The 16,178-nt window shown below is 34.4% G+C and overlaps 1 protein-coding gene across 2 annotated transcripts in view; it reads left to right on the top strand.

Annotated features, from left to right (window-relative positions):
- Window positions 1-16,178, top strand: part of LOC144971024 (adenosine 3'-phospho 5'-phosphosulfate transporter 1-like) — a 38,021-nt gene that overhangs the window by 8,632 nt on the left and 13,211 nt on the right. The window contains exon 1 of one of the 2 annotated variants that reach the window (XM_078911331.1): window positions 2,357-2,802. The exons of the other annotated variant lie outside the window; for it this stretch is intronic. The gene's annotated coding sequence lies outside the window, so the exon portion shown is untranslated. Of the gene's footprint in view, window positions 1-2,356; window positions 2,803-16,178 lie in introns of those variants that run through there. 2 annotated transcript variants of the gene reach the window in all.

The raw sequence follows: 16,178 nt of genomic DNA, 5'->3' as shown, positions 1-16,178 counted from the left end.
CCGAAAAATTTATAAATTGTACATTTTCTTCATTATCTTTTTTCTAATTCTTACGATGAAAGAAATACTTCTAAGCAGGCCCTTTCTTTAAACCCCGGAAAACCAATTTGAAGCACCTTCCCTTTTTCCCTCTAAATTTTTTTCTTCAAAAATTCAAAAAGGGGGCCCACACGTAATAATCCCCGGGCGATATTAAACAACGTAAGTATAAGATGGGGGTGATGGGGGGGGTGGGGGCAAACACTTCAATCATACACGGGTTTGGCCAACACCACAACGCACAGACGGGAAAAAAGGAAAAAACAGCGGGTGACTGACAGGCGAAAAATGAGGAAAAGAGGGGAGTTGGGGGTAAAACCCGCAAGCAATGTTCTCGTCGTGTATTGATGCTTTGGAACCCGTGACCTCTATTATTAAAGAAGTCCTAGTTTGGGAAAAGCTGGATTTTCAACACACAAAAAAGGAGGGGGGGGGGGGGGGGAAAAACAACCCAAACCCTTGAAATGCCATTTTAATTTTCCCCTTTGGGTTTTAAAATTGTGTGGGGGGGGGGGGGGGGGGGGGGGGGGGGGGGGGGGGGGGGGGGGGGGGGGGGGGGGGGGGGGGGGGGGGGGGGGGGGGGGGGTACAAAAGAGGGATGTGTAGTAGACAGTTTAGCATTGACACGCCTTTTCATTTCCATTTCACTTCACCTCTGAGTAGTTGCGCATCATTCATTATCAATTATCGCACAAGAACTTTCGATCTTATTTTAGCTTTGCATTTTACTAAAAGTTGTCTAAAAGAAAGCACTGTGCTTACACGTTTGAGTTTAAAATCAAAATACTATGTGAAGTCGATGAAAAAAAAGTTGATCAAGACAGATATATGTAAATTACACGGCATCCCGAACTCAACTCTTTCAACAATTTTGAATTGAAAACGAAAACCCCCAAAAATATTTTTAAAACACGCAAAATTTTTTTTTTTTAAATTAATGATTACGAAGACGGCATTTATTAATCAACTCCATTTAAGGATTCCTTAAATAGTTACTACCCTTGGAAAACATTGCAACACGGGAACTTACTTTAAACCAAAATGTCTTTGAAGGTCCCCAAAATTTCGGTTTAAAGTAATTCTACTGTAGGTTTCATTGAGCTCAATCCAATTTGAATTTTTACCAAAGTACCTAGTCTAGGTATTCGTTTTTTACCTTTTAAAATTCTTTTGAAATAGCAACTCATGTGAGCTCTTCAATATCATCAAATATACTTCTAACCATGCTAATAATGCATAGAATATATTCTTTAAGAAAATGTAGATTTTTATGGGGTTTCTTTCTTTAAACTAGGCCTATTTTTAAACAGATTTTTTATAAATTCATTTTGGTAATAAGGTCACATTTTGACTGCGGTCATCTGGGAGAGCTTCCAACTGAAAGGACTAATATATGCCTTTAGCTTGTACTTATGGAGGGGCAACTTTCACCAGCATGGGTGGACTCCAGAGCTGTGGAAAAGGCAACCTGTCTAGAGGAGCAGGATACTCTGTAATGTATGTAAAACCATGGGCAGACAAGGCTCAAGAGCTGAGGAAGGCAACTTGTCTAGAAGGATACTCTAATGTAAAACCGTGGGTGGACAAGGCTCATGAGCTGAGGAAGGCTACTTATCTGGGAAGGAGTGAATGTCACTCTGAGCAATAATCCTGGCCCTCCAGGATGTTGGGCACTGGGCCAACATCAACAACCCACCAAGAAACGTTAACACTAACACTACATCCCGCAACTCCTAGAAGTACAAAATCAAGACATGCCTGGGCCTATGAAGTACAATAATCAAACCCGAAAGGAAACTGCAGTGCAGAAATATTTTGAGACACCAGGAGGACGACCTTTCTGGATTGGCACCTGGAACCAGAACTTCAACTGGAATTAATGTCTGCTAAACTCTGAATCTGAACGTCTGTCCGCAAGACCCTTGCTTGCGGTAAATTCGGTAAAGCGATTCATCATGGGCCCAATACTGATTAAAGCCTCCTTTCAAATGTCACACAGAAATTCCCTTTAAGATGAGATCCTCTGTCTCTATGTGTCCACTTACAATATACTTTTACTTTTAATTTTAACGATTTCGAATTTTGACCAAATTTCCTTTGACTCTGAATTGAACTGAGTTGAGGCTGAGACCCGAGTCCCGAGCGAAATCTAATTTGGAATTCGCATGAATATAAAACCTCAAACCGATTAGTGTGCATACCAACTTGATAGAGCCTTCCTTCTGGAGAAAATATTGTTATGAACCGGTCAAAACCAGCACTACTTCCACGAGACATGATAAACAACTTTACTCTCTGTTTCAACCGTGACAAAGCTGATCTGAAACTTCCAATTTCCAAGATCAACAACCGGTGTGCAATATAGCTTCTAGGATTAAAATTGTAGCAAGATTGAATGAAACGAAACATTTAACTTTAAGGATTTCATAGCAACACTGTCTATTTTGTTTGATTTTAGAATAATTAGTTAAAATATTAAAATTACAGATATATCATAATAAATAACTGCATCACAAAATTACTTATTTTCACTTTTTAGTATCATTTTTAGTATTTGTTTTACATAGTTTTGGTTTGAATTTTAATACATACACAACAACATACGGAAATGAAACTGATGTCGTAAATTGTAAACGTATTTGTTGACAGTTGAGAGGGATTATCAAGTAGATTCTTGTGTTGTTTGCATTACATTTTGCTTTAAACTTTCATCGTGAGCAGTTTTTACCAGGATTAAATTGATGAGCTTCATTTCTCTTTGAGGTAATTTACACTTTAATCATTTGCCAACTGGAATGATTATTGCAGGATGGGCCGCACCTATCCAATCTCAGTTCTAGACAGGTGTGGGCCGGTGGAACCGACATTCATTCATTCATAAGTTGTCCACCATACTCATACGTTTAGATAGAAAAACACTTAACTCCTACCGTCAAAAGCAGTTTAGATTTGAATATGCGTTTGTTTTCTATAAAAAAAATATTCGGTACTAGACAATCCTTGATGAATTTCAAAAGTTTTGTTTGAAATAATTTCGTAAGTTTCATTCATTCATTCATTCCTTGCGAAATCTAATCTTATCTCAAATTAAACATCATTCAATGTGACTGTCGTCTTTTAGACTGGTAAAAAAAAGTTTCTTTAGAAAAAGATTGCCGAAGAATTGTCCCTAGATATGCAATCTGGTGCATGAAATGATTTTGCATGATACTGACAAGTGCAGGAAAAATTAGTGCGCAAAATGTGTTCCGTAGGCTGTAGGGGATGCGAGACTCTCTCACTCACTCTCTCTCTCTGTATCTCTCTCTCTCTCTCTCTATCTCTCTCTCTCTCTCTCTCTCTCTCTCTCTCTCTGTGTGTGTGTGTGTGTATCTCTCTCACTCTTCCCCCCCCCCCCCCCCCCCTTAATTTTGATGCCTCTCTTTCCTTCCTTCTCTTTTCTATTTTTGTGGGAGTGCCCATGTACATGGTAACCCGGCACCTAGCCTCAGGATCTACTTTACACTGGCATTTACCTTTACAGTTACAGTACAAGCAATGGATGGACCTCGCTGTCTTGATCGCGCACGCTTGAGTGTGTGTATGTGTGTATATCCCTTCATCTTTCCATCTCATGTAAAACAAAAACTTTCTGCTTAGTTTGCAAATACATGTATGTAGGATTTTTTTTGGTCACTAGGCTAGGATAATAAACCAAGGTATCAAATGGTAATGGGTGTCTAATATCCAAACTATGGATTCTCTATTTGGCCAATTTAGTCACGCATGTGGCAGCCCAGCTACTTTTGCCTATAACACACATAATATGGGATTGTGGGGGTGGGAATGAAAGTAATCAAGGTCATAAGTTACCGTGCACTAGAACTGTATCAGGAATTGGTTTCTAAGGGCTAAGGGTCTTGCAAATACTGAGTCTTTTCTGGAAAGGTCTTTCGAACTCCACACAGCCGTTTAAATAGGGCCCAAACTTTCAGTTTAGTTACTTCTTCCCTCACTGGCTACCGTCAAGTAATGTAAACAATCCACCGTCAACCACAGTGATAACACCTGTCAAGACGGGGTGCACTGGCAATAAATTATGTCTGCAGGTAAATCTCATCGCTTTGAATTTCTCTCAGGCAGAGAGTAGTAGAAATTTCATCAAAATACTCAATTTTCTCTGCCCGTTGTGGACGCAGCATCTTGTTCATAATTTTCAAACATATATGGATGGAAAGGCCAATTTTTCCTCTACAAGACGCAATTATTTTTATTTACATCATTAAATGATAAGTTTGTGTTTTGCTCTTTTGAATAATCAGAGTTTTTATGAAATAAATATTAAAATTATAAGTTTACGAAAAATTTAATAATTCAAAATATCAAACCAACACTTTTTACCATCAAGTGTGAGGGATCAGAGAAAAGAAGATAAAATTATCTTTCATATGATATATACTTTATTATGTAGATTCAGGGATTTAAGAATAGAGGGTGTGGAAAGGAATCTCAATAATTATTTTTGTTACCAACAAAGAGGAGAATATTTCATGATATCTTAGAAACCCAATAATAAAACTAGATAGTCTAGTGATGATAAGAGACATTTATTTAATTTGATTTCATTGAATTTAAGCGGAAATTTTAGATATTTCTTAAATTTACTTATTTAAGTTCTGTTCAGGTTATGGAGAGTCACACTGAAGACGGTCATCACACCAGTACAAATGAAATATGTCGAATTTGTTGTGAAAGAGTACAGAGCCGTGCTGAGAGGATTAAAACACTCTAGACGTTATCAACAATTGCTATAAATATAAATGTGAAATTCTGACATATTTAAATATTTCGATTTGCGAGAAATGTATCTCACTGATACATAATTTAAAGAAATGCGATGCAGGTATTGATACCTTTGGTTCAATGAGAAAACTCTGAACAAGAAACAATACTTAATGAGGTGAATATGATCCTAATCTTTCACCAGTGATGTGCTATATGCAGTCTATATGGCACACAAATTAAAAGAGGTGCAAGTCAAGTACATGAAAAAAAGTAATGGGCATGGATATCTCAAAAATAAGGTTATGAAAATTATAAGAACTCTTTAAGATTTTCTTAGTAGTTTTGATTGTCTTTAAATGAATGTCCTTATATAACAATTTTAATGGAATTATTATAATTCGTTGATTCTGGGATAAATATAAGTGAATCACATTTGACTATGTTGCTGGTTTATTGAAAAATGTCTATTAAGACAATGCTGTGATTGGATTTCAATTTTACCTGACTCAAAATCCTTACTTTTACGTACAGGTGAACTGATATCTCAAAAACGCCTCAATCTACTGGTATAAAATTTATATGTCTACATTCTACAGATATTCAACATTATTTCCATTACTTTAATTTTAAAATCTTAAGTGTTGAACATGTTAAAATATTCTCTTAAAAATTTTAATTCACTTAAATTTATGTATCAATTTCATGGGTTATCCCTCTTGCTTTTTAACACCATCATAATTATGATTATATAATCAATGAAAACTCTGTTAATAAACTGTTTGGTAGTATAAAAATATTTTTGCTACACATAATAACGGCAATACTACATTAGTTTGAAATTCAGAAATAATCGATCAAAACGGCGAAAAAATTGTCTCCCTCTCTCAGTGTAAAGCTATGACTCATCATCACTAGACTGGCTAGATTTACCTGGCGAACTAAACTGAAAGCAATAAACGCCTGTGTCCAAGACGATGGGTTTGTTTTGCTATCTTAGCACAAATGAAACCGAGATGTCTTGATTTGTGACCTAGATGTATCCTTTTGTGTGTGCCAGCCATGCGGGTAAGTACAGCGAGTGCTTGCCAGTCAGAAAAAAAAACAGCATAGCCATTCTTGAAGAAAGAAAAAGTCCCTAACAACTTAATCTTTCAAAAGCGAATTTCAATCTTACTATTTTATATTGCACAATATCCACTAAACATGCTCAAAGCGCTTTCTATCGAAGCCCAAATCGCAATATTCTTATTGCTCTAATGGTGGAAACAGTTTTTTCTGCCTTAGAAAATAACATAAATGGAAACTATTATTTGAAAACCAAAAAAAATCAGTGTCACTGGCAAACGGTTAATTGCACAAGACTGTCACTGTTCTGCATCCTGTGACACTCCTACCTCACTTACTAATAATAAAAAGTAAATAGCAATCAACAGTACTAAGTTGAAAAAAGAAGAAAAGGGGTTGGGGGGGGGGGGGGGGGTAGCAAACCCAGTAGCAATGTAACCTTTTAGAGGTGAAATTCGATCGTTGACCCAACAGTAGGTCTTGCTGTTTTCATCAAAAGACAAGTAATGGCAAAATGATTATAGATAATTGAAGTCCGAGTTGCGATAACCCTGACTGCTCTCTTGGTGGAAATGCTGTATTCTCCATTAACAATGATAATAAATATAAAAGGAAACTACATTATTATATGAAAAAAAAAAATCAGCTTCGCTTTTACTTTTAAGGGATTAAAGACACCTGCAACCATCCGACATGCACTACATCATAAGGCGACCCATCTCTCTTTCCATCTTTCTCCATGTCCCCTCCCTCCATCCCTTATGGTTGTGAAGACGGTGGTGGTGGTGTTTGATATGGAGCCAGCCCTCTCTAAAAATGTACAAGAAATAACACTTTTTTTCCTGTTCCAATGAAAATATCCTCTTTTGACAGTTCTAATTGTTTGTAGCAGATGACAATTTTCTCATAATGGTCATGTGACAACGTAAAAACAACACAGGAAGTCTGGGAATGCTAATTGTCGGTACTTCCTTTAAATAAACCGTGTGAACAAAAAATTTCGTATTGAGTCAACTCAACGGGTCAGATTAGGCCGGTATTTTATAATTAACTTAAGTTCTGAAAAATCAAAATGTCTCTTAGAAAGTTGAAAGATGCTAGTTTTCGAAACAGAGAAGGTTTTTTTTCAAAAACATTTGTCTTTAATGTGAAGGCATGCTCAAGGTGTAGTGGCCTTTAGAAGGCACTGACTCTTAGAAGGAGTGCCTCTCTACTAATCCAAAATAATAATAATTGTTGCAGATTCTACTTCTATATTCATCTTATTTCATAATAGTCGTAATGATGAAGATTGACGCAACTATCTAAGTATGGTGGGGTGGCATTGACGTAATATCTATCTATTGGTTTTTTAAAAACTGGTCGAGATATCTATAGAATATTGTCGGGTTATTGGTTGCTCTGACATTTTCAGGATTGCTGTTCCATGCGTGAATGGTACTGGCACTGTGGAAGAATGACTGTTTTGTTTGTGATTGTGCAGGCGCTGTGATTATTGCCAGCCATGTCTGCCAATAAAGAAAAATGGTTATTGTCTGACACTGTCTGGCAATAACGACGGACGATAATTATACTTTTATACTTATACACAGACACTTTTTTGAAATTCCACTCTTTTAAACATTTATCCACATTCCAGAATATGGAAAGTTTCGTATTGCACGTAGAAATAAGTAAAGTTATATAATATCAATAAAAGTATAAGAATAAAATTACCCAACAATAAATCAGTCGATGGATGGTAGGTTGCTATATATACACAATATGCATCGACATTCATGTGGATGTCATGGCCGAATGGGTAAGTTGTCTGCCTTAGAAGGCTTGTCGGAATCAACACTGTGTTTTCGAATCCTGTTTCCACCACTTTTTTTATTTTGTCATCTTTCTACAGAACATTGCAAAGGATAAATGTCTCATCCACTCCCATCCCCGTTTTTTTTTCTTTTAAATTTTATTTTCTTTCTCTCTTCTCTCTCTCTCCTCTTCTCTCTCTCTCCTCTCTCTCTCTCCCTCTCTCTCTCTCTCTCTCTCTCTCTCTCTCTCTCTCTCTCTTCCTCTCTCTTCTCTTCTTTCTCTCTCTTCTCTCTTCCTCTCTCTCCTCTCCCTTCTTCTCTCTCTCTCTCTCTCTCTCTCTCTCTCTCTCTCTCTCTCTCTCTCTCTCTCTCTCTCCTCTCTCTCTCTCTCTCTCTCTCTCTCTCTCTCTCTCTCTCTCTCTCTCCTCTCTCTCTCTCTCTCTCTCTCTCTCTCTCTCTCTCTCTCTCTCTCTCTCTCTCTCTCTCTCTCTCTCCTCTCTCTCTCTCTCTCCTCTTCTCTCTCTCTCTCTCTCTCTCTCTCTCTCTCTCTCTCTCTCTCTCTCTCTCTCTCTCTCTCTCCCCTCTCTCTCTCTCTCCTCTCTCTCTCTTTTCTCTCCTCTCTCTCTCTCTCTCTCTCTCTCTCTCTCTCTCTCTCTCTCTCTCTCTCTCTCTCTCTCTCTCTCTCTCTCCTCTCTCTTCTCTCTCTCTCTCTCTCTCTCTCTCTCTCTCTCTCTCTCTCTCTCTCTCTCTCTCTCTCTCTCTCTCTCTCTCTCTCTCTCTCTCTCTCTCTCTCTCTCTCTCTCTCTCTCTCTCTCTTTTTTTTTTTTTTGTTCCTTTCAATAGAATATTGCAAATTGTAATATTCATCCCCACTTTGGTCTAAAAAAGTATATATTAAAAGAATAAATAATTAAAAAACAAACAAACAAGAAAATTCAGAGGGCGATCAAATGGTCAGATAGAAAAAAAACAAACAAACAAAAGACAAAAAATAAAAACAATTTTTAGAAATTGATGCTCAGAAACGGAACTAGCCAAATAAAAAAGGAGAAAAGAATAGATTTGCTCAAAAATAATACAATAAAAAGAGAAAGAGGGGTTGTTTTTTTTTGTTGTTGTTAATAATATTAATAATCATATGTAATAATAGTTATAGAAATAATAATAATAATAATAATAATAATAATAATAATAATAATAATAATAATAATATGTAATAATAGTTATAGAAATAATGATAATAAGAATAATAATTCTGGTCATGACGATTATGATGATAATAATAATATAATAATAATAAATAATAATAATATATCATACATTATGATATAATAATAATAATATAATAATAATAATAATAATAATAATAAAATAATATTTTATGACATAATATGATAATATAATAATATAATAATAATAATAATAATAATAATAATGAGATTATAATAATAATAATAATTAAATAATAAATAATAATAATAATAATAATAGTATAATAATATGATTATAATAATAATAATGATTGATAATAATAATAATAATAATAATAATAATAATAATAATAAATATTTGAAAAAAAAAACAGAACAGAACAATTAGAGCAAAATATATAATGAATTAAAATTGAACGATAATTGGAGAAATAAAAAATTCAGTTAAAAAAAAAAATTCCTGCTGAGAACGAAAGGGTAAACAATGAATATCATTTGGGAAGTAAAAAGAAAAAAAAGAGGGAAGGAGAGGATTCGAACCAGTGCAGCAAAAAGGAACAAAATGAAAGGTGGTCTTCCCCACTGAGCTGTCTATCCACACCAATATCATTCTATCTTAAAATTCATATATGAGCTAGATAGTTTTCCACCATCTTTGCTTACTTGTTTTGGTAGTTATTTTCATCTCTGATTCGGATAATATGTTGTTGGGTCTAGTTTTGTGGAAGTGTGATTATAAATTGTTTTATTTTGTATGTGGAAGACAGGAAAATAGTAGGTGTGGTCGTCGTTGTAGATTAGGAATAATTACAATAAACTCGATCTTTCAACAATAAAGAACAACTTTGATATAAATAAAACATTTTGCTTCCTCAAGCTTTCGATTACAAAACATTCCGTTATCTTCAATCTCTCTTACTAATTAACAATTTCTAATTTTCTCTCACCAACTACACACTCTAGTCATGCCCCATCAATGTTTTTGTTTATTCATCTTAACAACACTACTACTATCACTACCAGATTATCTTGATGCATCTGTAGTGTTTCATTCGTCCTGTTTTGTTGATAAAAGGGAAACCCGAAATGTCCATATTATCTGTTTTCGTATATTAAATTGAAGCTTTCATTCAATTTCACATTGTTATTTATAAATAATATAGTGAAATAAAATGAAATTGAAACTTCAATTTTATTGAGGAAGATATATAATTTGAATGTTTTGGGTTTTACCTTTGTCAACAAAACACGATGAATGAAACACCGAAAGAGATCTCGCATTCGTCTTTAGTGTTTCATTCATTGCGTTTTGTTGACAAAGGGAAAATCCAAAATGTCCACATGACCTGACTCTGTTGATTGAATTGAAGCTTCCAGTCCATTAAATATGGCATGCCCTTTCTCAACAACTAGTATTGTCTGTCAGTTCTTATGGGAGAGTGTGGTATAAATAAAATATATATGCATCACCTATGCCATTAGGTGCACACCAGACATACTGAATGCACAGTTCAGTTTTTAACTTAAGATAGGTCATAGGAATTTTTTTATTTCTTTAGTTCGTATTTTCTTCAATGTGTAACACATAAGCGTATCTTTTTTATTCAGTTCTCAAAGTGCACTCTGCATTTGATAATGATTATACATTGCAGTCGGTTGGTTTGATATGCATTGTATAGTAGTGGGTCAACTTCTCGATTCGACAGAGCAAATATGGAAAAGATCTCTTGACATCCAGCTCTGTGACCTTGTTGCCGTCTTGATTTTTTAAAAAACCCCGCTTATCAAAAGACTCCAGATAGGACGGAGGATTTTGATTGGTAAAAGTTCTGATTTTCTTTTCTCATTCAAAACAAGAATGTTTTTATGTGTCAGCGCAAATGAGCAAATAAATTTGATTTCAAACGTTTCTCGGACAATTTAATTAACCAAAGGAGTAGGGATAACTTCAGAGACACTTGACTGAAAACTTATGGTACTAGATGTATTTGTGCTGATTAATTTGAATACTCTAACACTATTTTATAAAGCTAAGATTATTTACTTTAAATATGTCTTGTTCCACTTAGAATGAAATTAAATGATTTTGAAGATCAAAACGCCTAGAATATGGGAAGATAATGGTATTTTAATCTTTTCTTGGTCATACAATGACCTAAATTTGATATACCCATTATAATTTCCTAAAAGTTTAACATGCACAAGATAATTCTAAAAATAATAACATTATTAACTATTAAACTAAAATATTTATTTTGCCTGATTCCAGCATTTTAGGAGGTTGGGGTATTTTCAAAAACCCTTGCATAAATCTTATCGGTCATAGGTGAACAAAATTTTGATTATATCAAAGCTGAGAACTGTAGAAATTTTGTTAATACAATAGAAAGCCCGGGTTGTCCATGCTATATTTAGCTCAAATGGAAATATGTGAAAATTATAATAGGTTGGTTCAGACGTTTTTAATTTTTACAGCAGCTCCAAGGCACTTTTGGTACTTTGATATGTTGTACCAATCAAATGTGCATCCACATGCATAACATTTTTTAAGATTGAGAATGTATATAATGAATGGCAAAAAAAAAAAAAAAAAAAAAAACCCCAAAAGAACAGACTATCTCAAAGTTTTAGAGGGAGTACTAAAGAAAGTATGAAATTAGCATCAAGTGTGCAACCAAAAATGTTCAATTTAGCTTGGTCCCAATTTTTTCCCGGTTACGCAATTTTTAGCTTAAATCTACTGATGATTCATTTCAAAATTCATGATCACACTCTTTGGCTCGTATCTTTGAAACTGTTGGTTAAATTTCATTGTAATTTGACATGATGGCTTAACTTAGATTGCACTAAACCTTAATAATTATTTTTTGCTCATTGGAAAAACAACTGGTTCAAAAGATAGCTTTTATTAACTATCAATAAAAATCAAGGACGCTGCCTTTGCCTATTATCTTAAAATAGTAGTTACCATATATTTTAAAATATTGTTTCATAACACACTAGGCTACCTGTATGTTAATCACCGGATTTACGAGCGGCACTGAGAGATATTCATTACTACAAAAAAGGTGAAAGATTACGATTTGGTTTGCATTCCCCCTTCTTCATTTTTTATAAATAACTTTTAAATAAATACATTTTTTAACTTTTCAACATTTAAAAAAATATTTTGAATGTGTTGATTTTTATTATTATTCTTACTCTTCTCTTATTATCATTCTTCTTCTTCTTCTTCTTCATTTATTTTCTTTTTTTTTTTTTCTTCTTCATTTTCTTCTTCTTATTTTCTTCTTTTCTTATTATCTTTTATTATCTTTATCTTTTTCTTTTTTTTTTTCTTTTTTTTTTTTTTTTCTTCTTCTTCTTTTATTATTATTTTATTATATTATATATTATAATATATGTATTATTATTATTATTATTATTATATTTTTATGTTGTATTATGTTTTTTTTTATTAATATATATTTTTTTATTAATCATATTATTATCATTTATTATTATTCTTGATTATTATCATATTATTACATTTAATATTGTTTAATAACATTAGTAAAATGGCAAGGAAGCTTCAATAGAGAATGAATTTATGTTGGAACGTTTCGGTTTGCTGCCCTTTGTAAAATAAAATGGTCTACTTTAATGAAATCAAAAATTCCATTTCATTTCAATATTGATCTTCGAGCCTTCAATCAGCACATTACATTTGTATTATATTCAGTATTCTGTTCTTTATAATTCTTATCGGGTAGGTACTAGGTTTTATTTATTCTTCGGGTTAGTTGAGGGAATAATTGGGTTGTTTCCCTTAGCAGGAGGAGCTTTCGGAAGGCCTCCTTGTGTTTACTTTGCGCAATGGTGTTTTGTCTTGTCATTAAGTCGTAATTCTGTGAATCGAAGATAATCACAACTGTGAGTGTGGTGAGGACAAAGGGCATGCCTAGGCTTTTGTTTTGATTTTATTGATTTCTCTGTCAAATTCAATTTGGCCATTAATTTTTAAGATATTTTCAGACAGAGAATTCCATATTCGGATGGTGCTGGGAGAAAATGAGTTGAGATGAGCATTAACTTGTGACTGCGGGACCTGGTTTAAGGGCTGTTTTCTACTAGGTTAGGGCAGTTTGTGAAAAGAACGCCCAGTGCAGTATTTTCTCGGGTCTTAAGGCTAATCATTTGCTGTAGTTTAAGATCCACACTTCTCTCAAGGAAAAGTTCAATAGTTTCTTTGTTGCCACATTGATTACCTAAGAAAAAGGGTCGAATTATAACCGTCGTCAAATACGGGAAAAATCCGCCTCGGGTGCGGAGAAATTTTCGCTCCAACACTGGGGGACTGGGGAATAATAGCTAATGGTCCATTTACGTCATAGTAATATAGTAACTTCGACCGTCTTAATTACTATCAAAATCACGATTATTAACAAGTTCATTTGTTTCTCTTTCTCTTTGTCTTGATTATTGAATATATAGTAAATTAATTTTTTTCCTATTTTTTTTTATCATTGTTGTATTACCATATACTACTACTACTACTACTACTACTACTACTACTACTACTACTACTACTACTACTGCTGCTACTGCTGCTACTACTACTACTACTACTACTACTACTACTACTACTACTACTACTTACTACTACTACTACTACTACGACGACGACGACGACGACGACGACGACGACGACTACTACTACTACTACTACTACTACTACTACTACTACTACTACTATTATTTATTATTATTATTATTATTATTATTATTATTATTATTATTATTATTATTATTATTATTATTGGTGCAAATATTGACATGAAGGAATGTGAACGACTTAAGCAATACATGTCTTGATAGTGATGCTATATTATGATCTTCGCATGTATAAGCGTGTGTGACTTTGTGTATGTGCGCGCGCGCGTTCATCAGACACACACACACACACACACCCGCGCGCGCAGAGAGAGAGAGAGAGAGAGAGAGAGAGAGAGAGAGAGAGAGAGAGAGAGAGAGAGAGAGAGAGAGAGAGAGAGAGATTCCTTGTATATGGTGTCTTGTTTGGTTTCCGAAGAGGAATGGGGCCGTTTCATGGCCTACTTAAGTCACTTAAGTACTGTAGTTACGTCATGGGCTGTTTACTTTCTTACGCTTTATAAGTTTTGAAGTTACCCTTTGTCCGATTGACATTGTGTTTTGTTAAATTATATTCCATTGTTTTCCATTTATTGTGGTTTATTTGAGATACTTTTCACAATAATTGGTTCAATAAATCAAGTTGACTTCATAACTGCACCCACCTTTTGGTAGCACATTACGAAACCATTATCCAGTCCATAAATTATATCCATTTTTAGAATCGGGATAAACTGAAAAGTGAGTTTCAAAAGGAATCATTTCCCTCCACAAAACTTGTCTGCATATAACCAAATTGCTGTCTACCATGGGTACTAGGTATTGGCCTTTAGACTATAGTCCGTTTCATAATTCATATCCAAGCTTAGAGATTCTACTTGAGAGTGTTCTGTTGTATGGCACTGATGATTTGCATGTCTATTCCATACACTCACGACGGACCCGTACGTAGTTGCAGGTCTGATAACCTGGTTTTATTGTTGTAATGACTCTCAAACCAACACAAAATATTGTCCATTACAACTCGGTTAAAATAAGCCCATAATTGAGTTCTATTATCAGACCTGTAAATATGTCATCGACCAACAAAAATAATTTTTCCAATTTGAAAAATAAACAACCACGCAGATTAAGCATTCGATTATTTGCGCTATTTAATAAAATTTACAGTTATTAATTTCAACTTTCAGATGCTTTACGGTACAATGTCATGGCCTATGAAGATTGTATTATGAAATATCAAAATCATTGGTGTCAAGTGTTAATTTTTTTAATGTCTGCTTGTGTCCCTAAAGCCATTTCCCTCTGCGTTCAAACTCCAATCAATATTATATTAAAGTTGAACTTGTGTGAAGACGTGGGACTCATTTGGCCCGTTATGATGGCAGTTTTGAGGATGTTTCTCTACTTTGAATTGAAAAGCTGGTATTGTATTTGGTAGGACAACAAAATATGTGCGCTATATTTCATTCTGATTTTGAAGTGCTCATTACGTCGATTTTAAAAAGGTTCCTCTACCAGTTTTAAAACACCTCCGGTGTTATGAATAACTAAATGTATGAGTGAAAATATTATTGCGAAATGAAAAAGAAGAGGTTGAATTCTTTGATGGTTTGTCACAAAGCTGATATAGTTGCCGTTTGTGAATTCTACAAACAAATTATAAAACTTATTTACTGGGATAGAAACATCACCATGTAAATTTACTTTACACGTATTTAAGTAAGTCTTTTCATTAATTTTTTTTTCTTTCTTTTGTATTTACAATAAATATAGCATGTGCAAGTCATTTTCTTCTTCTGATTCTGGCACCACTTTATACTGTCAGCATGCCACGCCACTGAATATATTACGTAACAATATTAAGTAACGATGAATATCTATGGCATTTTTGCATTTGATTGGGGTTTGACAGATGGGCCGGTACATTTTTCTCATTATCTGTACACTTTTGGGAACTGATTCCACTATTCGGATATTCTAATCCGGACAAAATGCTGGGTGTTCGGATTGGGGAGACGTGACTGTATATATATATATATATATATATATATATATATATATATATATATATATATATATATATATATATATATATATATATATATATATATACATATGTATATGTATGTGTGTGTGTGTGTGTGTGTGTGTGCGTGGTTAAGGGGAGTTAGCTGGAACCACGTTGAGTGCTCGACAGTTTTTGGAGCGGATTATTTATTTCTTCTCATCTCGTTCTGTTACAGTTATATATATACACACACACACACACACACACACACACACAATATAGACATTTTTTAAAAATATGAGAGAGAAAAAGGATGCGATTGATTAGTGAATATGCTTACTTGAAAAAGGCCAAAGACCGAAACGTCGTTTGTTTTGTGTCCCCCCCCCCCCCCCCCCCCCCCCTTATTTATGAGTCACATCTACTCCCTTGATCTTTTCTGCATTTTGTCTCCTTGTCTTTAATCATCATAGCTTTAACGACATTTATGACGTGGATGAAAACGTGCAAGTGAAATCAGGGTATTGATTGTTTGTGTGTGTGTGTGTGTCCGTCCGTCCGTCCCGCACCCCCCCCCCCCCCCCCCCCCCCCCCCCCCTTCGCGCTTTTTAATAAGGCGACCCCGCACGTATTTATGTGTATGCATGTAATATTTATGTG

The sequence above is a fragment of the Berghia stephanieae genome, chromosome 1 (assembly GCF_034508935.2).
Source record: "Berghia stephanieae isolate SIO BIC M18660-M18661 chromosome 1, UCSD_Bste_1.3, whole genome shotgun sequence".
NCBI lineage: Eukaryota > Metazoa > Mollusca > Gastropoda > Nudibranchia > Aeolidiidae > Berghia > Berghia stephanieae.
This window is presented reverse-complemented; position numbering and strand designations above follow the sequence as displayed.